General features: G+C 35.1%; 1 protein-coding gene across 1 annotated transcript in view; it reads left to right on the forward strand.

Moving 5' to 3' along the window:
- ATRNL1 (attractin like 1) overlaps window positions 1-25,869 on the forward strand; it is a 537,457-nt gene that overhangs the window by 16,101 nt on the left and 495,487 nt on the right. The gene's annotated exons all lie outside the window — the stretch shown is intronic.

Raw genomic sequence — 25,869 nt, forward strand, 5'->3', positions numbered from 1 at the left:
TTTCAAAGTGGAGCCTGAGAGAGTGGGGTGATCTGGATGAATTAAAGCTCAGTATTTGATGCTAGAGTCTGTTTTTGTTTCTTCTTGAAATATCAAATCTTAGGGAAAAGCAATTTGAAAGCAAATAAATGCCCAACAATCAATAAATGTAAGATCATCATGGAATTTTGAGGGGGAAAAATGTAAAACAATCAAAAAAACTCCCCTGCAAAATGGTAATCAAATTGATTTTTTTGAAAGCTCTGAAATGAGTACTTAGGGATTGTCCCTATTTAAAAACTGCCATGTGATGGTGAGTTTGAGAATGTCATTTCTATGAAAAATGCATTTGAGTTTTTCTTATTGCCTTTACAATAAATTATATGCTTTCTTTTGCTATATCTTTTACTGCTGTATAAATGTGCAGAGAAGTTATGAATTCGTTTCATATTGCTGTGTTGTGATGAAACTGCTTATGTCATAAATAGATTTAATTGCATAATCTAATGGGGAAGGGGAGGTAGACTGAAGAAGGGGAGGAAACCTAAATAGCATTAGAAATTAACGGATAAAAGGAGAGAAAGTTTTGTTACTGAACTATACAAGCAATGCAGTACTTATGAAATGCAGAACCAAATAGTTATTTTGGTTTTCCTTTAACTTAATAATTGTAAATGATAATTTACATATAAATAAAAAAAATGTCTAAATGATGGAAGACTTCATAACACCCTTCATAGTATAGCTAAAACTTTACCTATGCTTTGTAATTTCTTGTCTCAACTACTGCAGTTTTGTTTTGGTTTGAGCTGGGTCCTCTCCGATGTGTATAAGTGCTGAAATAAAATACTTTGCTTCGTTTATGACTTAGATTTCTATCAGCCATCTGTGAAGCTCTTATAAGGACTCACGTCAGGTCTCTACTAAATGGGAGGAAAAGAAACTCTTCAGCCGCACTAGAGCTCTCTTTTAATTTTAGTTCCTCACAATTTAGGAGGCTGACAATAATCATTACATTTGTTTCTAACCTCTAATTCTGGAGCTGCAAGTCTTGTGTGTTTTTTTTATGAAGGGAGTTCAATGGTACTGGAGCATGCTCAGTCTGGATACAAGTTTACAAGTATGAACCATCACGTCACTGATGATGGTCTTTCACCACCAGTGCACAGTTATTTCACCAAAATGATGTTTGAGTAATGACTGAACTACTATTGTAAGTTTAAGATAAAATTAATGACTTAAATTATTAATAGGAGAAAATAAACAGGATTTGTAAAGTATGTTTTTAATTTGTAATTCTCCAGTTATCATCAAAGCTCTGCTACTTTCTTTTTCTTTTTTTCTTTTCTCCTCTGGATGAACGTTGCAGTTGTCTGAAACTGCTAAAAAGTTATAACCCAAAACAATGGGATAAACAGGGAACTGAGCCTTATGAAGGAGGGAACAGGGCAGCAGGGAGTTTTAATTTACCAAAAAATAAAAATGTGACCAACATTGAGAATGAAAATTAAATATTAGAGCTGTCAAGTTTGAATAAACACAAACGTTGAAGTTTATTATTCTATTATGGTTCAGCCTTCTTAGGACATTATTGGACCTTGCATTAGAAATTGCAAATAGCAATTATTGTTGTATTTGTTGTGGGATAAATGAAAATTATTTGGTCCTTGTGGTATGTTAATTTATAGTTGTCATTTGTAGATTATTGTAATTTTCTGTTATTTAAATGTAAGCTTTTAAAATTGCTAGGTGCTTTTGCCTCAACTTGCGAATTTTTATTTTAACATGAAGCTTCTGATGATGCCTAGTTCTGAAGTATTGTAGTGGGGTTTTTTGTTTGTTGGGTTTTCTGTTTTGCTTTTCCAAGTGCTTTGATTTTTCTAATGATTTGCCTGCCTTCTTAACATTCTGGCAATTTGGGATTAATTAAGAAGGCGAGCAAGTTGGGATTAATTAGAAAGGCTTGTCTGTAAAGCAGCAGGGATTTGTATGAGTTTAAAGGTGAAGTCTTGTGTATAAAGGCAAAATATTTCTAAAACAAATCGATCTGTATATATGTGTGAGTGCATGTATCTACTTGTATAGCTATGTATGTATATACAAATATACTTGAAAAATAGAATTTTCTAGAGTCTACATGAAAGTCCAGATTCCATGCTGTTTGTTCTTTGACTTGAAGCAGCTACGTGAGTACTGCAAACCTTCCCTTATCTAGGGTTAGTGCCTCTAATCATTGCCCTGCTGAATAAGAGTGGGAAGGAAAAGGAGGAAGAGTTTCATCTCCTTATGTGCTCATATTTTAAAATAAAATCACTGCCACTGCAATTCTGTGAGCTATGTTCCCAGATTGCCTATCAAGATCTCTGAGGAGTGTAAGTTCATATGTCAGGGTAGACATGACACCCAACTTCAGCCAACCTATTACATCCTTTTATGAATGCCTAGAAGCATAGCTGTTGAAGAGTTCACAAGCTGCGACGTGGAAAAAAAATAAGGTGGCTGTTACGAATAGCTGTCTTCAGGACTGGACAGGCTAAGCATTTTGGGTTGCAATTTAGGCTCGAATACTGCTTTTATCCTACTTCACTCTACAAGCTACTCTCTTCTTCCTTTTCCTCCAGATTTCTGTCTGGCGTTACCAGCCAGAGTAATTGAAATTGCTGATTGTTGACATCTCCGCAAAGGGTTCATCTCTCCCCCCCCCCCCCCCCCCCCCCTGTTTTCCCACTTTTGCAGGACTACTACACTAGCCCGTGTACACTGTTTTAGGGGCAAAGGCATCTGTTTGCTGTGACCTAAAAGCTGTGTGAAAAAATAATATAATGCTTCTGTTTTTTTTAATTATTGCAGTAAAATAAAGCCTTGGCTACCTATATGTGGCAAACACATAGTTCCCCATTATTATACTCAGGGATATTTTATATGGAGGGGATGTTATGTGTTTAAGAACAAAAAAACATTCCAAAACCCTGCAAACAACTCTAGCAGAAAAATTTGAAACTTGAGCAGATATGTTTTAAAAGCATGCCTTAACGACTTTGTATATATGACTTAGATAAAAGAATCTTTAGTAAACTCTATGTTGTGCTATAGTCCCAAGCTCTGTGGAGTGAAATGGCAGTATATTGTAACTAAATATGCCATAAACCTCTTCAAAGGTTCTTGAATATCACATTTCTGACTGTCTGAATTTAGACTGTTACTCTAAATTTGTTCATGCAGTCTCCTTGATACATGCCTATTTTTGTGTGCATATAGTCACTTAGACAAAGAGCTGTTCTCTCTCCATGTACTTTTCCTTTTGTCCTCTTTGTACATACAGAGTGTGTAATATTTTTACCTTGGACTTGATTATGCTAGGATAAGCAAGTGTCTTCTTCCTAGGCTCTTATTTCTTCTAGTCACTCAAATAGCATTCTCTGTTCATGTTCCAGTTTAATCTTTCCTATTCTGTTTCTTGGATATGGCTTTGCCCGTCTCCTGTGCTGTGATGCTATTTCTGCTTGACTGCTTCTGGAAATCCCACATCTGGATCACTGCCTGATCTCTGGAAATCCCACACTGTAGGACCATTTCTCTTTTTTTTCTGGCTGTATCCCATTGGTGGCATATAGTCATTCTGCTGCTGTTTTAATTATCTTCTTTCTTCTCCAGTGGACTAATTAAAATTAGTCCCCTTACTTCTAAGTGCATGATTTTACAGACTAAATTACTAAATTTAATCTCATTTCTGTTAGTCAGGCATCAACATCTAGCTCTTTGCATGGGGTATATTAATCTTTAACAGTATGAACAACTTCATGTCATTAATAAATTGCACTAGCACACTTGTGCCATCACTGTTAAGTATCTTTTTAAGGTCAGCTTTTGACTACCTGCACTACCCAATGTTAATACCCATATAGGCTGAGATTTTTTTTTCTTATGGGCAACCTGTTGGTCCCATTTCTATCCAGCTTGTTACTTGCATTATGTTTCTCACATTAACTTGGTCTCCAGGTTTAACTAATTGCATAGCTTATTATTGAGTCTTCATGTAATGGTAATATTCTTTATAGTTGCTTTATTAAAGATAAAGTGTGTAATGTTAATAAATTTATGATGCATTTTATTCTTTCCCCTCACATCCATATTTTTAGATTAAACTATGAATATAGAATAATGAGAAGCTAGACTAATAGGTTCTATTAATTCTGAGGAATTCCTTCTCTTTTTGCATTACAGTTAGGTACAATATTTGCTAGAATATGACAAATGGTATAATTTAATCTATTTAATAAAGTGCCTACTGCTGTAACTTGCAAGGTAATGTCTTGAATCTTTTGTTTCCAAGTGTTCTTGTGTAGAGAGTCTTGTCTCTGTTCTGGTAGGGCAGTAAGTTATTTGAATTTTGTTAGTACTAAAATTGTTGTATTGTCCAATTCTATACACTTATTTCCATGAGCTGCTTTGCTTTTGTAAGATAATACTTTACATCATCATCCTGAGTGAAAATTGTCAAACATTTTTTTTGTTATCTTTAATTTTTCTTGCCTCATGCTTCCTGATGTTTTTTGCCAATTGTTTGACAAGTTTGTAATCATACATACATGTATATACACACACACACACACACTCTCATACAAACACATGATCTAACAAACTTTCCTTAGTTGAGAACATTATTTTTTAAAAAATTTGGACAAGAATTGGTGGTTCTAGGATTATTAGAGTTACACATTAAAGCTTAGAAGTTTTGGTTTTATGGTTGATTGCCTTGTCATGATGTATATATTCATTAATTAAAAAAAAAGTGGAATTAGAACAGGATATAATGCTGATAAAGTTACAGATTATAATCGCAGCATCCCAGTTTATCTTTTAAGATGCAATTAGATATTAAGTAATTCCAGGCTTGTTTAGAGTTCTTCATTGGATATGATGATTTTAGCCTCACTTGGAATTTGGGCAGTATTTTAATTCTGACTTGAATTTCCACCTCATAAAGCAATTTTCATGTTGGCTATAAGGTAAATAGCACAACGATCATCTCCATTGCTCCATAAATTTTAATTATTTAGAATGGAAAGTTAATTATGCTAAATACTATTAGAAATACACACATTCCATGTTGCTTCCCTATTTGCTTTCTATCAATTATCTTAATTATTAATTGTGTAAATGAAACTATGAAATACTTTCATCAGATGCTATTAAGTGAACAAACACTAGCTGTGACTTGGAGAGCAAGTTGTAACTGGCAATAACGAAGAAATAATATCTATTCATAACAGGTTTATGATCCCATGGCATATATTTTACAAAGTAGTTGGTAAAGATGAATTATTTCTGTGCTTGTCTAGTTATTAAACATAACAATTTAAGCAGTGTATTTGACTAATCTTCATCTCGGATTACAGCTGGAGTGCTAATGACTATGTACAGCTGCTTTGGCTTTTCTGTTATGTCCATATGGATACTCAAATTGATACTGGTACATCATGCATGTATGTAACACTCTTCTGTCTTCTCTGTTCTTTTTCCCCTGCACTAGGAAATTAGTTGCTGATGGAAAATTTAAATGGAAATACCTAAGACTTAAGGATCATACATAGTGGTTTAAAAAGTGCTAATTAGTTACACTTGGTACTTAAAAAGTAATTACACAATTTGCCCAATATGAAAAGCTTTGGTGCTGTTATATGCTCCAGTAATGGCCCTATTGTTAAGTATTTATGCACCTGTTACATCTGATTTAGTATCTCTGGTTGATATGTTGTCAGAATAAGTATTTGTATTGGAATTGTATGGTGGAGGAGAGATTTATAATGAATTATATGATTTTTACCAAATCCCTCCCTGAGTAACAACAATGTTTATACAGGAGAAGGTATTAAAGTGTATATGTATCTAACAGTACTGTTCACAAATACCTGGTTTTCATGAACACCACTCTCCTGAAAATGTATGAATGAAAAATAAATACTTGCATAATCTATCCACACCTCAGTTTCACATGCTAAACTGTACAGTTTTTCAAGACAAGTTCTTTTGTGGTTACTCACAAATCATTAAAAATTCCCAACAAACCAATCTGCTCTGTAATCCAAAGAAAATGGAAGTTTTTATGTCAGTATACATGTGAAATATAAACTAACATCACTTCTTTTGTGCATTTCTGTTGGTTTATATTTCAAGCTTTATTTCTTGTCAAAAGCAAAGAGATACATCTTATTCCTGCAGAAGGAACCCTCTACTCACACTTGTAAGAAGAAAATAAATCAGCTTTGGAGAGTTTTGAAAATTTTCTCTTGATGTATTTTACATACGTCTTAACTGTGACACTAAGATCAGTGGATTAAAGGAATTTTTAAGGGAATGGAAACATTTAACTAGAAAAAGTTGGCAGACATAACAGATAAACCCAGTATAAACACTGTAAATCATCTGGGTTTTGTGGTGGTTGGTTTGGTTCTTTGGGGGTTCATCGTGTCTGTGTTCCACCCCACCCCCCCCCCCCCCGCCCCCATTTGTGAGATTGAGTAAATTTTGTCATTTAGAGCAGTGCATAGCAGGCAACTTTCTGGATGATGATGACTTCTGTATGTTTGGTTCACTAGCAATGTCATGATGAGTCCTAAGATGTCTGTCATCCTGATATTTTTACCTCATTTTTAGAGGGGGGAAAATGCAAGCAATACAGGGAAGACTAGGATATTATGCTGTTCATCTCTTTGTGAAAGTTGATTACTTCTACTGGATGCATGAGCCAGGGAATAGCTGTTCCTGATAACTGTGAAATAAGTACAGCAGCTGAGCATCCACTGGGAACTTAAAATTTTGAGCCTTGGCATCTTTTTGAATAGAGAGCTATCTGAAAACATGTGGATTTATTCTCATCAAATCTCTGATTTGATCAAGTAACGCTTTGTGATCAATTTAATGAAATATTAGCAGGAATGTCCATCTTTGTCTTGAGAGGGCTAGGCTGACTGACTGTACCTTTTTGCTTTAATTAAGCAGAGTGACTTACCTTTCTGGATCCTTAGGGGGCCCGTTTGCCTGATTATATGATTTTTTTTTTTTTTCCCCTTTGCAACATGCTTTGCATGCAGATAACCCTGTTTGCAATACCAGTGCTGTATAGAGAATGTTAAATATTGCCGTATTAAGCCGGAATCAACAGCTCTTGCAAAGCTTGCAGCCTGTAAGTGATCTGTGACATAATCCACATGTAAAAACAGTCCCAAACAGGTAATACTTGAAGATCTCTGTAATCTTATTTTATAGTTAATTTAATTTTATAATTATTTTAACCTTACAATTTTTTAGGAAGGCTCTGGTTTTGAAATGAGAAAAGCAAAGACTATGCAAACATAAGGTTAGATGAGTCAACATGTACTAGATGTTGTATTTGGCACTTCTTTCTATGTTGACCCCTGCAGATCTTGGGGATGGGAATTTTTTGGCCTTTTAGTCTATGGGACAGGGGTGTAGCTGGGACTTTTCAATGTTGACCTAAATTGTGCCATCCATCCTCTATTAATCTGACTTCTTATTTAATTTGTCTTTAACATTGTTGCTTTTTGAAAAGAAGTCTCCTTCACGATGTGGTTTTGTGGTTTGTTGTTTGGTTTTTTTTTTTTGTTTTTTTTTTGTCTTGTACCTTTACTGTTGGTTGTGTGGTTTCCTTGAAATTTGTTTTTCTCTTGACTTTTGTGATAGAGGTCTCTCTTGACTTGAAACTTTCAACTACTGTTACTGCTCCTTCAGTGTCTCATTGAATTATTTTCTTTATCAAGGTTTACAAAAATCATTGAAACAACTACTCTTCATCCTTTTTTAGCTGTCATTCTCCACTTGATTGCTTGTCTGCAAACTTGCTGCTGATTTTAAAATAAGTTCTTCCAACTCAGCCTGTTTTATTTCTTTAAATAATCATGTCCATTCATCTACTGAGGTAATCAAACAGTTTTAAAAGTGTCTGGAACTCTTAATGTCCAATGTTTCACTAGTGTACTTAGCATTTCTTGCAAATCTCTCAGATGGCATTAAGATAGTCTTAGACTATTGTTTTACCTGTAAATTAATCCAACTCTCACACTTCTTAAAGTAAAAAAAGAAATAAAATAGTTTTTTTATTGTCTTATTAAGCTCTTATAAGCAAATCCACAGCTCAAGAGTCAAAAATCTGCAAGTAGATATAGGAAAAATTAGTCTTTCAGATAATTATTTTTAAAAGAAATCCTTCAAGAGCTGTGTTAAACAATTGTCATGATATTTTTCCAAAGAAATTGTAAGCTGTGTAACCAAAATTATTCTAAGCAGTTTGTGTTAACTTTATTATTAAATTTAAAAGTGGCTATGGCAAATTAGTTCTGTATTTTGGTTGCCTCAGAGAGTAGAATATGTTGATACAGTTTTGCAGTGCTTCTGTGGACTAGATGTTACTGAATTTTTTAATGTTTAAATTTTGATGAATTTCTGAAAGCTCATATGCCTAAAAACCTGTGGTACTATACATCCTATTGATTAATAAACGTATTCTCAAGGGTGTGTCTACTGAGAACAAGAATGTGACCTATATGGATTCCATTGAGTACCTACCATTGTAGTACAGCATAATTTTTTGCAGAACATGATGTTTTAACATCTGGGATATGTCAGAGAATTTCCTTTTTTTTGTAATTGATTCTAAAATAATTTCTATTTTTTTTCTCATAGCTTAGCTTTCATATCACAGTTGGATCATGTTCAATGTTTAACACAACCATTGATCAATATATCAATGAAAAAGTACTTTCAGAATATGTCATGGCCTTCAGGATTATTTGAACTTTATTATATATGGGATATACTTTGTACAGAGGATTTGTCTGTAAGCTACATCAGTTTTCAGGATTTTGAGCATTTTAGTCCACAATTCTTGCTATAGTTTTGTGTTTTGTTTTTTTTTTCTTTATATTATCATGTACTCCTGAATGTTCAAGCAAAATTATTTCTGAATTCAACACTGTGATTTATTTATCTTTCTTTTTTTTCTCTAATTAAGCATGTTGGACAGCTGAGTTGTTGCAATGTTTTAGAATGCTGACATCAGTGCTGAGCATTTAAAGATCTTTTCAAAACTCTAACATATGAATGTGCCAGACTTGGAATTAATGTATAACTTTTATTTTAAGATCACTGTGTGGAAGAGGACTCTATTCAGCCTTATTCCTAACAGACATGGCTCTGCATTCTGGTCTTGTCCATCATCAAGGGCTGTTTAAAACTGTTAAATCCTTTTTATGCAGATATTTATGTAAGGTAACCCGTGACTTAACAATACGTAGCTACCCTGTTTTCTGATGGAACAGCAGGTGGCTACTCAGAGCTTCCTTATGACTTATTCATATGTCCCAGTATTCACTTGTGTCAACATGTTAAATGCATTACTAAAGAGGGTTCTTTCCTATTTTAAAGCAGGCAAATGTTACTGACCTCATTTGAGCTGTTAACTTATCTAGTATATACAGCAAATGTATCAATCTTTTATGCAGACTAAGCTGAAGTGCGGTGCTGAGAAAATTCAGACACAGGTAAGTAGCACAGATCTGAATGGCTGTGTAGCATGCAAAAAAAAAAAAGGAAGAATATGGGAAACTACTGATCTATACAAATGCATAATTACTCTGAAAGCTTAATAAAACCATCACGCCCCCCATTATATATTGTCTGTTCAGTAGCTTAAATCTACTTCTGAAGACTGATGCTTCTTCTCTTAAATATATTTATTTGCAATTTAGCCACCCACTTAAGAGACAAGTCATTCCACCTAACTTTCTCCAGTTTTCTCAGTTGCTACGTAAAGGGTCCCTCTTTCTTCTTTTGGCATGTGCAAAGTTTCTTACATGTTTATATCACTCTTCTTGAATGAGTGGTAGAAACACTGATGAGATGAATGTTCAGAACTACAGCTCAAAAGCATTGAGAGCCTTCCATCAGGTTTCTGAAGCTGGACTTTGCACTGTCTTGCCCATAAGACCCAATCCTGTGTGCCTGCAAACCCACACCAGAGGTAACATGCTCAGGGCATTGCTAGGGATGAAGAGAAGGAAGGGTGCCTCTGTGTGTGCATGGTAAATTTACAGAGAATATATTTTGACGCTGGTGTTCTGTAGATTGTCTAGACAGGAAAAGTTCACTTTCGCAAGTACCTGCCAGATTTGATCCTCTTCCACACCGTGATCTTAGCCTAAATACGATTCTAAAGTGAGATTTTATTATGTGAAGAGTGGATACATTCTGCTGTGAATAATTTTTTTTGATCATTAGTATGACTGAAACAACAATAAAGTATTTGCATCTTCTTTGTAACAACAGGTAACACTTGCAGATTTATACCAAAGTAACTGCAACAAGGACTATGTCCATTTTTAAGCTTAATTTTTAGATCTCTCCAAGTTTTTGAGATAGTTCAGGGTATGTAATTGAAATTCAAGAAACATGAGTAAATATCTCCATAAAGCTCACTTACCAACTGAAAGCTTTTTAAAGCAGCCCTGTCAGTTAAAATTCCCTAAAAGTATCATATGTAAAATGATATACATGTGCTGTATAATCCTATCATTAGTAAATGGATTTGCAGCCTAAGAACTTCTATGAATCAGAACACTTGGATCCTTAGGCTGATTCAAGAAAAAGCATTTGAAAATGTAAAGAGATTTAAAAACTTGTATTCCCAATGACTTTGGAAGCAAAGACTTAGCTTATTTTCTAACTAAATGCAGAAGCTGACATTAGGCTGGCAATCCCCAAAATCCAGGCTGAAGTTGCCATCTCAATCTTGTATATATGGATAACTCTTAGACTTGGTGTTTTAAAAGCAACTATTTTAAGTTAGTAATTTGAGGGGGAGAAAATGAGACAAACCCAAACTGAACTAGAGTGTCTCCCTTGGTCAGGAGATGAACCTAGTATACTGTCACTCTGGATCTGACTCCAAACTCCCCAAGGGGGTTGAATGCTGTTTGATGGGGGTGCGCGTGTGCAGCCTGTGCCATGCTGGCTGCTTGCAGCTGACCGGGTCAATGCGTTCACATTACAGCTCATGTCTGGCTTCCATCCTGGACAGAGAAATTAAGGGAAAAGGGGCTCTGCTTCGTTCTCGGTTAGATGGGATGCAGAGATGGAGCAAAATAACCTTTGTAGAATATTGTGCCTTGTTCTGTCTCTGCTGGCTGGTAATGTTTTATATGGCCTGGTCCATATCTGGCACCAATTGTTGGGGAATACACATGCTGAAGTATAAATACAGGTGTGGATTTTATGAACAGTGGACAAAAGTGAGCAAATTTACAGATCAAAAAAAGCTGCTTCCACAAATATATAATTTATTTACTCAATATACTTTATTGGCCTTAATTTATATAGTCACTGGAACTAAGGCACCACATGTTTTGATGAACACTTTTTTTTTCCTTTCATTTCTTCCCCTAAATAAGTTGTTTATCAAAATAGCTATATTTTTTAAATCCCATGTCTTAAACTTTTGTCTTTTAAAGCAATAAGTGAAGCATCAGCTTCCTAATTGTATATTTTGAGATGCTGTAAGATATGTCTAGTCTTGGAGTAATTTACCTCTCTTTGGAATTTTCTGTGGCTATTTTTTCTTTTGATAAAGAGTATGCATCCATAGAAATGTTTTTTAGTTTTTTGTGGTTTTGAATAAAAAGCTTATTTTGGGGATGACTCAACAAGCCCTCTGGCTCTTTTTAGGCTGATGATAACCCTTCAGCTTACTTACTGAAAAACAAGCCATGCTAGAATTAGTTTGACTTTTGCTTTAACTATAATATGTTCCAGTTTAATGACCTACTAACAGTCCTGTGCACAATGCTGTCCTCAGAGAGTTGAGGTCAGGAGTGATTGAAGCTCAGATTAAAGTTTTAAGAGCACCTTCTGGTGACTAATCAAAGGCCAAAAAATGCTTGTTTTGACTGTGGTGTGCATGTTTAGAAATGTATACAGAAGTATATCCTGAAAACAGATTTGGTATGGTTTATACAGGATAATATAATATGATATAGTTTTCTTTGTAGCTTATGCTATATAAGATGTAACAAAAGAGTAGCAATAACCAGAAACACTGTCAGAAATTCTTAGGTGTAGTCTTAGGTGATGTAGTTTTTTTTTCTTGAAACAGCACTGAATGTTCTTTTGTCCATAACTCCAATTGCACCTGTTTTGATTTGTAACATTTTGGTTCTGGGAAGAGCTTGGTTTGGAAGCAGTGGTATGTTGAAAAGACTATGTTGTGTTATATATTGCAGAAGTATTGGAAACGTTTAAGGTCAACTGAAAGTTTAAGGAAAGTTGAGTTCCTTTTCCTGTGACTTGTTGCTGGTATTATGCTATTAAGCTTGTGTGAATTCATCCTTGGAATGATTTTCATTAAAAGAGAAATTATTTTTGTATTGATAAATGTTGAATCTATTTTGCATCAATTTTAGCTGATCAATAGGAACTTCAGAGTGTTATCTGAGATAGTAGCACAAATGCAAATTCTAGTCCACAAACTGAGAACTGAATAAAAGCAATATTAAGACTTGCTTTTGTTGTTGTGAGGGGTTTCTTTTGATATGGATATGAAAGCAGTTTTGAAATTCTGGATGAATACTGCTTTCAGACCATATTAGTAATACACAACCTTTCAAGGAATATTTGATGAGATTTCTTCTGTTCAATAAAAATTAAGAACGTTTATTGCAGTTTATGTGGTTTTCTAGGATTTAGAAGAAGAATTGGTTTTGTTAGTTTGTCATATCTACTCACTTACGTTTACCTGTAGTGAAACTTTCTGAAAAGCAAAAGCAAGCATCCAAAACATTTAAAAATAAATTATCTTTACTCCTAATTAAAAACAAACAAACAAAATATGTTTGTTATAATTGAATTATTCATGATATAGAAGGTACTGCTTATGGCAATGCATGCTTGTTGTTTGGAATAGTGGGCTGTAAAGGTACTCAAGCAAGCATCTAGTAGAGCAGGTAAGGTCATATAGGCAAGGAAAGTTGATTTTATTTAAACGGGATTGGTTTCAGTTGTCATCCTTGCTGCTGTAATAATCTTCCTCCAGCTAAATACTTTCCTTTCAGTTGTCTGTCTTGTCTTTATGCAAACCAGTGCACTTCCTTCTGAATTTGCTATGTATTCCAGTTCTGTTTAAGCCAATCAAATAAAGCAATAGTTACTCTCTTTTTGATGTATCTTTCAAAGGCCTTTTTGTAGACATTCCATCAATGCCAGGAAATTTACTCTGCACTTGACTGTTAATAACTTTGAGTGAGGTGACCAGGGCAATTTAGATTTCTGGTTTGACACATTGCAAGAAACAACTAAATGATAGTTGAAACATTTAAATGCTGACAGGCATACTCGATGGCGTGTTTGTAGTTGGTATATTAAATAACAAAAGTATATCTTTTGAATGATTCTGTTTTGGTGTACAGTTGTTGAGAGTTGGGGAAGCTTCTCCCACAGCACAACCTGTGGAGTGTGTGCTGCTAGTACTTCTTTGGCATACCATTCATGAAGTTGGAGAAGGGGCAGCGTCAACCCATCCTTCTCATTCTCCCTAACCGTTCAGCTGCGTTGAAACAATTCTCTGCTCTGGTGCATTTTGCTACCTGAAGCATCACTTCTTCTCTAAGCCTTAGGGTCACTGCTTTTTTTTCTGACCCTATTTCAGAATGATTGCTTGCCTTCTTGTTTCTTTTCCTCTACTTGTTTCCAACAGCCTAATTTACTGGCTTTAGACTTCAGCGTATGGCTTCATTGATTCCTGCTGGCTTTTGGGCACTATGCTGTGTATCAGAAGCTCCTCTCTGTGGACAGGTATAGTTTCTGTTTATACTGCCTTGATGAAGAGTGGGTCCTTGTTTCTAAATCTATTCTGCTTTGTGTTTGAACTGAGTGAGAGAAGATCAGCAGCAGCTCTGAGAGCTTTTTGTAGCAGAAGTTAGATCATAAGTCTCTGAGAGGGAAGTAGGCACAGACTGTTATCCTAGGAGCAATCCCTAGAATTTCTGATCATGAAAGATGGTCCTACACTTTCTATATCCTCTTACTGATAAGAAAAGACAGGCTGGCTGCGTGTCCCACATGCTGTGCTATATCCTTTTAAGGATAGCATGAATAGGGTCATAAGAGCTCTGGTCTTGCAGGCACGTATTTTGCTGTTGTGCTCTGCTAAAGGGAAAGCAAGGCATTCCAAGCAACGTTCCCCTGACCTGTATTCTCCTTTTGTGGGAGGCTGGGGGCAACAGCCCCTCTGACAAATTCCTCTATGTCCTTTTGCCCCATTCCTAGCTCCAGCTATGTCTTTTGAGGAACTGGCTGGTACTGATCAGTGCCTTGGCAAGCTAGAGCAGAAGGGGTTTGGAGATCTCAGCATAAACTTTTAATGTTATTGTTCATTGAATTGGCAGTGTCCTTATCAAGACAGGATTTGAAAAGACTAAGTTTTCTGTTGTAATTTTTCTGCTTAGCAGAAAAAAAATTCTAAAACAAAGTTTTTTTGGTTCAGTGCCTGTGTGGTGAATAAACCCATGGAGTGTTACATTGAAAAACTTAGAGTTGTATGTTTTCATAATTATACTAATATGGTGCCCCATTTAAATCCTAAGCCCATATAAGACTTGGCATATGGAATAGCATGTGCCGTCTCAGTTGAATTTTCTCATTAGAACTACAGGAATGCACATACATGGGGCAGTTTGCAGGATGCAACCTGTTCATTTTCCTGGGTGCGTCTTTTCTGGTGTAGAGCTTTAAAAATGTATGTGCCACCTTTCAGAGATTCCCACTGGTTTTGTGTTGTATACCGGTAGTTTTCATTATTTCATGCTTCATTGCAAAAAAAAGTGAGGTAAGAGAGAAAATATTGGAAAAATGAAGCTTTTATCATTTAAATAGCATGGCTAATTTTTTGTCTTTTATTCTTTTGTGTTTCTGTGGACAGTAAAAATAACAGCAATACCTTTTCCCAAAACCCAAACAAAATCACTCTGAATGTATGTAATCCAAACTAAGACTTATTTCAGAATGGCGTAAGACTTGTATGGTTTTGAAGTTGTCAGGATATTTCACACCGCCAGCTTTGGAGATGCAAAGTCATTGCATTAGCAGGTCTTCTATTAACACTTCAGTAAATGGGAAGTTGTATTAAGCTCAGTAACTGATGGATATAACATACAGCTTTGTGTGTGCCCCTGTCTTCTAACATTTCTCATCACTATCTGCGAATTTTTCTTGGTGTTTCATTTCAGTTGAGAGCCTATGAGCTGAAAGCTAAAATTGCTAAGAAGTTTTGTTTGTAATTTTAAACCTGACTTCAGTATATGATTAATTCTGGAGGTTTTGCATTGAAATACAGAACAAATTACGGGCAAAAGATACCCTCCCTCTCCCCCTCAAGAAAGCCCCAAACCCCCAAACCCACCCAAAGAAACACCCCCCCCCCCCCCAACTCCTCTAAGAATGTGAAATGTTTGATTCTGTGAAACTGGCAGCTGGAATAGTTAGGACTCAAAATGTCATATTCTTTCCTTGCTCTCTTCATCCACTTCTAAAGGGAATATTGGAAGTTGCTAACAGTGTTATAACTTACCCGTGAATTAAAAAGTCAAGCAGAAAATATGAATGAAATGACACCTGCCACAAATGATGTGTTCTAAAATGATGCTTTTTTATTACTAGTAAGAATCTTTCATATCCCCAAACAGGAATGTCTTGTAATACCTGAGAGACATGAATGCCATTATTCCAGTTCTTTACAGCAAAAAGAGGGATGGGCTCTGTATTTAAGGCAAATGTGTAATGTCCTGATAATTGCTATAGCCACGGAAGTCAGAAAGTTAGTGATGATCTGTATAATTATCTAAAGGACAGTACTTGAAACCTAGTCAGCAGCCAGTCCTTTGAATTTATTAATCAATTATGTTTTTAAAAGAACTGTTAACTCTTCTTATCTCAACGTTTGTACTGTCTGAGGTTGTGTTCAGGGACTGGGAACCTCTTGTGAAGCAGCATGTGTGCTGATGGGAGGTGGAAGAGAGGAAGGAGTTGCTGTTTTTATATGTATGTATAAATAAAAATAGAATGAGGATGCTGAATTTAAAAAAAAGTGTTGAAAACCAAACAAATCATAAATAGTATAAAATGAAACAAACTTCTGTTAGTGTAGTCTTAGGGATGCTAAGAGATACTTGATGTCTTTGTTTTTGGTTTTCTTTGGAGTCAAAGTTTACTACATTTGGATAATTTCAGAATTAATATAGCTAGCAGGAGCTGGTGCTTGCAGCCTTATGGTAGGAGGTAGTTTCCTACCAGGAGAACTCTATCCTTAACAAACATAAAATTTGATGGTTAGGTATTAATCAATCTAAATGACTGAAAGGTAGAAATAGCTGCCTCTTGTTGGGCACAGGTGTTTATTATAGAAACTTGTCTGAGACAATGAGAAATTTAGGAGTAGGTGACACACTGGATTTAGAGCATTTGGCTGTTACCTCAGGAAGCTTAAGTTAAAACCCTGAACTAGGTCACAAATGAAAATGAGATTTATAGTCGTGTACAGTGAAAAATTGGCACAGTGCATTATCTTTTTGCCAAGTACCTCAGTCTGCATTGTCTATATACTTTGTGTCCCACGTTTTAAGATGCTGTAGCATGTTTGATTAATTATAGAAGTCTTGTATATTGAGCCATGTATATGTATTTTATAAATATATACAAATATATGTTCAAAGTATATACCAATACATACAAATTCACTATTAACTTTATCCTTCATTCATGTTAATCTTGTGATTAAATCAAAACCTGTAGACAATCCTACTTTAACGTAGAACCTACTTGGATTGAAATCTGTTTTAGGCAGCAGAGATGAAGTGAAAGATGTTAGCAAAATAATATAAATAATATGTTAGAAAATACACTTAACCATGTTACTTTTGGAAATAGAGGGCTGCCTTGTAGAAAATAAAGCCTAGAGAAAAGAGCTCTAGCAATTAAAGAAACCTAAACTATAGCTTTTTTTTTTTTTTTTAAACATTAGGAATGGTAACAAAGATAATGTGTTACTTCTGGGTAATTTTAAAGTAACAGTCTATTCAGGTACAGAACTTTTCTAAATGACATAATAACAATATTAATGTGGTAGGAAAAAAGTAATTAATAGGACCACTTCAGTCTGGCAGAGTGTGGGGTTTTTTTGCTTCTGTTATTTATTTCTTCATTATCTTGGCAACATTTGGCCATAAAAATAACTCTTGGCCAAAATGAACATTTTAAAATGTTAGACCAATGAGGTGTCTCCTTGCTTCCTGGCAGATTCTTTTGTAATTCTTGTTTGCTTCTAATGGTAGCTATACGCATTGATACATGACAAAACTTTGGGACTGCTGTTAATATTCTTCTGAATCGAGATTAAATAGTCAGAATTTTGAATATTTCAAAGCTTACTCTTTTTTTCTGAGAAAATGAGTAACCATGACACGAAACTGTGAGTACAAGAAGTTCAGCCAACAAATCGGGGAGATTGTCTGCCTCTTACTCAAAACAGGAATTATCTTTATACAGCTTTTTAACCTTTTGGATTTTATATCTAAAGTAGTGTTTGCAGTCATAATTAAATGAGATAGTGATACAGGGAAATATATGATGTCTTGTGTTTGTATCAAGATGCCAAATTCTTAATTTTAAGCATAGTGGCAGGCCTATTTTTAGGAAGAATTTTGGATGACATCTATGAACTAGCCTGGGCATTTCTAGTAGAATAGATATCTGTCTCATATGATTTTGTCCAACCATGATATTAAAATAGGAAATACCAAATGTGTGTATTAGTCACGATAAGAGACATGAAGCTATGTTTCTTGAAGTTTTTTCCAGGTCAGTGGAGGATATTGTGCTATTTGCAGTATCTTTTAAAAAGGCACTGATTTCCAAGTTGAGACGAAGAGGACCACTGCCACCTGGAAAATATTGGCAAGATTTGAAATGCTAATTGGTGTAGCAATTCTGTAGAAAGTATGCAGTTCACTGTTGAACTCTGTGGATTGACTCAACTCCACTCAATTTTATAGAAACTTTCCGTAAATATTACATGTAAATCCATCTGTGTAAAACTAGATAGCATAAAAACTTTTTAAGTTGTCAATAACTTCTCAATGATAGGGTGTGATACAGCATTTAGTAGTTTGGGTTTCTTAAAATGTAGCATAACAGCGCTCCTCCCTCTCCCCCAAAGGGAAAGGTTTGCATTTAGAAAGTATTTTCTGACTTCAGGTTAAACCTCGGGAAAACAGGTCAACCATTTTTCAGTAAAGTATGTGTACTTGGGTACCTGCGTTAAACAATTAAGTGGTAATCTCTAAGAATCTGGTTTTGTTCATCTCAGATACAGAATCAGGTGCTTTTGAAGTTGTATTTAAAAAAAAAAAAATTGTTCCTGATGGATATCTACTGTATTTATTAGAGGAGGAATAGTGGCACAACGAGAGTTATAGGTAAGGAGTTTTTCTGAAAATAATCCAAGTAATTTGTTAAATATCTTTGTGTGTGCTTTTCTTGTTACATTATGTGAATATCACTTCAAAAAAGGCTAAGAATCCAATGAAGGGCAATAATGCATTTAATGACAGATTTCTGAGAACTGATCCATTTTTCCTTGCTGCCTCTCTCTTCAGCTTCCTAAAGTGTTTACCATGCTGGCTGCACTCTACTATTCTTCCTCATACTATATTAGTGTCTTGGCAGACCAGATTTTGTTTGCTGTCTTTTTTTTTTTTTTTTTTTTTAGATTTGAGTCCTCTCAAAAAATTACTTCTCTTTTTGGATAAGTTATGTTATTCCAAAATCTGGGTTCATTTACATAATTATAAAAATAAACAAATACTCAATACCAGTAGAGAAAATGGTGTGTTAATTTGCTTAGATTCAAGGCAATCAGCATTTGGATTGTTTTTTTAGATAGTTATGGCCTATAATTGCATATTTTAAAGAATATAGGTATGTACTCTGAAGAACAATCTGAAGACAGAAGCCATCCTGACTTTTTCAAGACCCATGCTGTGAAGCTGTGCTTTCAGTAGTGTTATTTGCTACATTTATGGATCAAGCTGTTAAATTAAAATAGTCCAATCATTTGTGCAGTGAGAGAGAATACTGTGCCTGTTCTTCACCTCGTCTCTTGGCCTCTGTTCATCCAAAATTCAGTTATTCATTTTGTCAAAAAAACTTAAAATAGAGCATTTTGACATATGCTGTTGCTGGAAGCTAATGGGAAAATTTCTCTACGTGCAGAAAAGTAGAAAGTTCTTTTCTATATGCACATCAATATTTTTCCTCAGATTTAATATTAGAACTGTGAGGAAGAGGAAAACCTTGTGTGTTTGCGTCTCTAATTCACAGTGCTGATGTCTGGCAACTGCCTGGTTTTAACTAATGCAAAAAATGGTACCATGTTGTAGTTGGTTCAATGGCTTACATTATAGTATACAAAATTACTGCAACTGTCATGATGGGGACCTTCTCCATATGTGCACTTGAGTTTTAATTTTTGTTAGTACTGACTTTATGTTAGTGCTTGTAAGGTGAATGAATAATGAATAATAATTCAAAAACTGTTGACATAGTTGAGTAATAGAAAAAAGGCTGTTACGAAAAATGTGGTTTTTCAAAGAACTTTATGATAAATATACACAAATGGAATTTCATCTTTTCTTGTGGAGTCCATTGATTTTTAAGTAGGATTTCTCACTATGCAGTGTGGCCAGGAGTTGCCATCTTTTAAGTGAACAGTAACCAACTTTTAAATGAATGCTTATATCACAGAAATAAAAATAGATTTTCCTGCTGAGAAAGTGATTATAAATGAAACTTCCCATGCAGCAAGTTCCAGATCATGCAAGCTGCATTGATCCCATATAATGCTGCCTGAAAAAAGTCGTACTCATGGAACTGGATTCAAATTTCTACACATCAGTAGGCATAATTAACCCCAGTAAGATGAAGTAGAGTAATACTGTTTACTTCCTTCTGTGGAGGAAGTTAGCAGTCACAGGGAATTACAGGTTGTATACAAATCGGCATGCATAAAGGCAGTTATTCTGCTACTTACATTCAGGAGAACTGCCTACATTAAAAACATTAAATAATTCTTCTTCTCTGGTTGCTATGCTGGTCAGACTACAACTGGAGTAGCAGGTACCATTTTGAGATGCAGATGAATTGGACAAGTTCTAGAGGAAGGAAGTCTAGAAAACGATGCATGAGGAATACTAGATTAAGTTGCTTAATTCAGAGAAGAAAAGCCTGGAGGTAGATGTTTGTAAAAGGTAAACAGAAAGAGGAAGAAGATTACCTGTTTTCCAGGTCTGCTCTGAGTAGGACAGGAAGTAATATGTTTAAGTTGAAGTAAGAAAAAAAAAATTTAGACATTTAGAAAAACTTTCTAATAATAAGGATAAGTCAGTACTAAAATAGATTGCCTAAGAAGATTGTAGACTTCTGTCACTGGAATTATTAAGAATAAATAAGACAAATAACTGTGAAAAAAGATTTCAGTATAGTTGATCCTGCCTTGGGATAGGGGTTAGGGTGTGTTGTAATTGAATGGCAATTTAAGGGTTTTTGGGGAAAAAAAGTCAAGTACCACCTAACATTGTGTGGAGATAGAAGAAAATCCTTAGGTAGTCTCATACAGTATTTCCACAGTAATTTTAATTTACAATAGAATAAATATTGGGATTGCCTTTGATGTTACTATATTACTTTTATTTTCTGCAGTATTCTTTCAGTAGTTTTTGGGACTGTTATAAAAATGTACTATAGACTAATAGCCTTTTTCAGAAACAGTAAATGAGAAACACAACATCTGTTGGAATTAAACCTTAAATTAATGTTTCACACCAATCAAAGATTATATCCCTGCTAGCTTTATTAAAAACAAACAAACAAACAACAAAAAAACCCCAAACCAAAAAATTCCCCAAACACCAAAACCTCAACACTCAAGAAAAAAGTACATTTGTGCCACACAAGTGTTAAGCTTCTTGAAATAGAGAATATATTCTTATGGGAGGGAAAATGTTGTATTGTAGTCTTCATTTTAATTTTCTGGGATTTTTGGATTGTTTTGGAGCCTGGTTTTGTTTAAAATAAAGGGAGGAACTGAATACTTTAATTAAGCAGCAGGGACATTTTACAAAAAAAGCTGTTACTTTGTCAGTGGATAAAGTGGGGCCTATTTAAGAGCATGCATTTGATTAGTTGGCATGTGAAAAGTTGTCGTGAATATCCTTACTGTTTCTAAATATACATTCTTCTATTAATGCAAAGCAGTATGTAACATGTATAGGAGTTTGATTGGCATATGCAAATATTTTCGTAATGTATTAAATGTTTGTTCCTCTTGATTAGTCATTTAAGAAAAAATAGAACTACAGGATGTTCAGTATATTCTGTTTAATATACATTGTCGAAAAAAATTAACCAACAGCAAGGTTCCACCATAAATGTAAAAATGCAGGAAAACCAAATGCAAATTTTTAGGATTTTTGTCAGGTGCCAATCAATGGTTTATGCCCGGAAAATGAAAATCTGGCTTTGGATTTTTCAGAACATGTTGTTTTTCTTCCTTTGAAAAAAATATTAAAAAAATCTTCTTAGACTATAATTTAAAATTTTGGTATGAGAAATGGCCTCTTGATCTCTTCTGTATTTCTTTCTGATATCATAGTGCTCACTAGTTCTGGGTTGTTCTGTAAGGTGTTCCAAATTTTTTTTTCTTCTTTCTTAATGTATTCAGCTGATCTCATCTGGGATACGTGAAGAGCCTCTTTCCTTGCTGTAAAGATTAGGTACAAGATCTTGAGCTAGAAAGATTGCCCCTACTTGTATTTATGAAGGATTTGATCTTATAACTTTGAAGCACAGTTATTGATTTTTATTTTTTTACTAAAACAAATTTTCATAAAAGATAAAAAGGAGATGGAGCAAAATTTTGCAACAATGGAGAGAATAGTCCTTGACTGACATGCAAATACTGATATTGAGATGAATCCATACAGCAAAACATGCTCTGTATCTTATATTCAGGTATATCTGAAGTAGGAATTGCAAAATAATCCAACATTTCATAAAATTCTGAATAGAAATGTGACACTAATATAGAGATAAATGAACCTCTTCATATCCCCTTCTTTTATGTAACAGTGAATATTTGTAATATTATGAATGTGCCTTATGCTTTGTTTCTCCTAATGTTCCTGTATTATAAATCAGACCTCTGTCTGTCCATCTACCAGCAGTTTTGTGGATTTTCATGTTCTGCTCATGACAGAAAATACCCAATGACTTCGCTGGTTTAAATTAGTGCCCCTTTCTGAAAGATTTGATGATACTATTCTTCTGCAAGAAGATACAGGAGACGACATGACTGCATTTTTCACAGATCCATAAATATTACAGCCAAGAAGGGCCATTTTAATAACCTGCTCTGATGTCTTATGTATTGCAGGCCATAGATTTCATCTGACTACTCCTTCATTTTGGACCGATAATTTCTGACTGAACTAGAACATACTTTTCTCTTTTCTTGAAATGCAGCAGTCTTGATTTAAAGCCTCTGCAGTGCAAAATATAAATATTACCACTGTCAGTTATATTTGCCATTATTTTATAACAGTGGTAATATTCCAGGGGAATATAGATATCCCCTTGTTGCATGTTTCAGTTGCCCTGTGTTGGCTTCAGCCTTTAGCCCTCACATTTCTGGTACATGTCTGTCTGCTAGATGAAACAACCTATGTATCTTTCACGTAAACTATTACTGACTGATTAGCTTGGTGAGTGACTAATCTGTCACTGATGCTTCTGAATATCTTTAACTCTGCTGTGCAGCATCCTGACTTCTTTCTATAATTTGGTAGATCTGTTTTACAGTATACAGAGAAGGGAAATGTTCTCTTGGCATGCACCTCTAATGCTTTATAGGTTTCGATTATAAGCATGCCAACTAAAAAAATACTGTTGTGTTTGTGAAAGCAGGCATGCAATTTAAAATGACAATATACAACATCAGCTGCTCCCCTGTGCATTCTGTTTAGAAAGCTGGAGTCTAGGTGTGATAAACCTGTGGTGCTTAAGCAGGCCACACAAATTGTTCTGGCTGTCCCCTCATCCCTGAAGCTTTCTCAGCGATGAGAAAGCAATGAGCAGCGAGTTGGTTGCGGCATGTAGGCTTCGTTCTGGCTGTTCCACGTCTGTGACTAAAGAGCGTGTGGTCATGTTGGCTCATCTGGGTTTTGGTTATTTGACAGGGTCACTGTTAGTCACAGAGTAAAACTATGCCCATGAATACCTGGCTTTATATGATAGAGAATATTGCCCTTGATTTGGTAAGAGGTTATGTGAAAGTACTAGTGATATATGTATACGTGTTGCTCATGGGATTTGGTATTGGATAATGTTTGGAAGGAAAAATGGTACAGAAAAGTTCTTGGTATGACTCAAGAAACTTAAAGTAATACGCCTCTGTCTTGCTATGTATTTATTTTAAATAGAACAGCCCCTTTATCTTACCATTTTTCACAACCATTATTACAAAGCAATGTCATGCTCTTACTTATTGTTTACTTTTTTCAGCGAAGTGCAATAGCTGCTTCAAAGGCTATCTGCTCTTCCGCAAGAAACTATTTATCAAAAAATTATCAGCCTAGGTGACAAGGGAAATCGTTTGCGCTTTACTAGTGCCAAAGGGCTGATTTAATAAAAACAACTCTTGTAAGTCATCTCCATTGCATTATACAGCTACTAAGGCGGCAATGGTCATGACAGCACATGAATACTTGTGATATTTCACACTTGCAGAAAAATAAATGTTCAGTGGCTTGCTATGTAAGACTTTACATGCGTATATAAACAATATGACAGCAATTTGTTTTGATTGGAATTTTATGCATTACTGCCTTTTTTTTTTAAAAAAAAAAAAAGATTTCAATCTAGCACACATTCAAATGTGGGATCTGGTCCTGTAGTCAGCTTTACTAAGGTTCTGCTAGGGGCCAAGCATCAATATTAGCTTGATTTCAAATCATATATATAAACATGAAAGTATACCTTTAGGTGAAGTTGATATTTCTCAACTAAAAGAAACATTACAAACTTAAACTGCACGTGTCTTTTGCTTGCTTCGAGCAAAAGTATTCTGTGGCCAGGCATCGATTCACAAGAGAGCACCTGGCAGGGGCATGGTTAGCCTTTTCCCGTGGCCATTGCTGCAGCTTCGCCAGCATGCAGCAAGGGAGGAGTGGGAGTTACCAGCTGTGCCTCGTCATTCATTACTTTGCTTATGAGCTACACCAGCACTTGTATAGCGCTTACCAGGAACCATTGCTCTTGGGGAGTGGTGTACTGCAGCATTCAGACCAGCTCAATGTATTAGGCTTTATTAGGGAAATTTTCTCTCAGCTGTCAGCTGACTGAAGTATATGGTTGTTGTTGGGTTTTATTTTCTTTTTTTCCTCCCAGTCTGTTGCTCATGTTACCAGCTGTTTATCGGCTTTTCTTCTTTTTATTCAGAAGCAAAAAATATGTTATTGATATTGCTTTTATGCCTTGAAAATGTTTTGAAGTACAATTATTTGGACAGCTCCCCATATTAGAGAGCTTGTCCCATTTCATCAAAAGGAAAACGTGGATAAAAAAAATCTTCATTCAAACCACTAGTGATTTGAACAGAGTGGTTTACAGTGTGTCTAACAAACCGAAGCTAGTTCTTATAGGTGAAGGAACTTGTTTAAAAACCTAAGAGTTTGCATGGACCTTGTCTTATAAGTTCTTCTTTCTTGCTCTCTTGTTTTTATTTCCTTTCCACATGTTTATAGTTTTAGGTTTGGAATTACAGACCTCTGTTAATAAGTATGCAATTACTGTTTGATATGAGTTCAAATGTAAATAACTTGCAGTAGATGTGGTAGCAAATATTTTTAGAATTGGTATGTACAGCTTCAAAGGTAGTAGGATAGCAGATACTGAATTCCTGTTCAGCTGGACTCCTGGTGAGAAAATTTGGCTGTGACTTGTTCAGGTTGTTCAGCTTTGCCTCTGGACTTAGATCTACTCTATTGATTTATTAAAAAAACTGAAACAAAACAGAAAACCCCAACTGCTTCTTTTTTCTTATTCAATGATACTTATTCTTAATGATTATCTTTCCACACTATAGTGAAAGGAATGAGCATTTCTGAGTATGTATTTATATTTGTATCATTGTTATAACATTTTAAAGAGTAGGATGGTTGGTTTTCCCAGTGGAGTAAGGCCACCAGAGATTTGTGTTAAGGCCTGAACTACACAACATAATCATAAAGGATGTAGAAAATGGGGTAAATAGTGAAGTTAGTGTGCTGAAGATACTAAGCTCTTTCAGAAAGCTTTTATGGTAATGGATTATTGAATTTAATCTGCTATTTTATCACTCTGTATAGATTAATGTGAAGTAATATATGTGAGTGGAGGAAAAAGGTTCTATTTCTACATTAAATGAATTTCTATACGTAATGAATCTTGAACTATTATCACTCAGAAAAAAAGTTACAGCAGCTAGGTGTGTTTAAAATGTCAGCATAGTAGTTGTTGAAAGAGCAAATAAAATGTTAGGATGGGAATAGAGAACAAAGTGGAAATCATTATTATGCTACTGTAGATATTCATGGTTAACTTGCATCTTGAATATGTCCCTGACCTGCAAGTCGCTGAAGGTGGTGTAATGCTGTGGGAAGCATTTGTAGGGATTTAAATCCCTTCCTGGATATCTGCTGTAGGTCATTGTCAGAGACAGGGTACCGGGCTATGTTG

This window comes from Buteo buteo, chromosome 4 (assembly GCF_964188355.1).
Source record: "Buteo buteo chromosome 4, bButBut1.hap1.1, whole genome shotgun sequence".
NCBI lineage: Eukaryota > Metazoa > Chordata > Aves > Accipitriformes > Accipitridae > Buteo > Buteo buteo.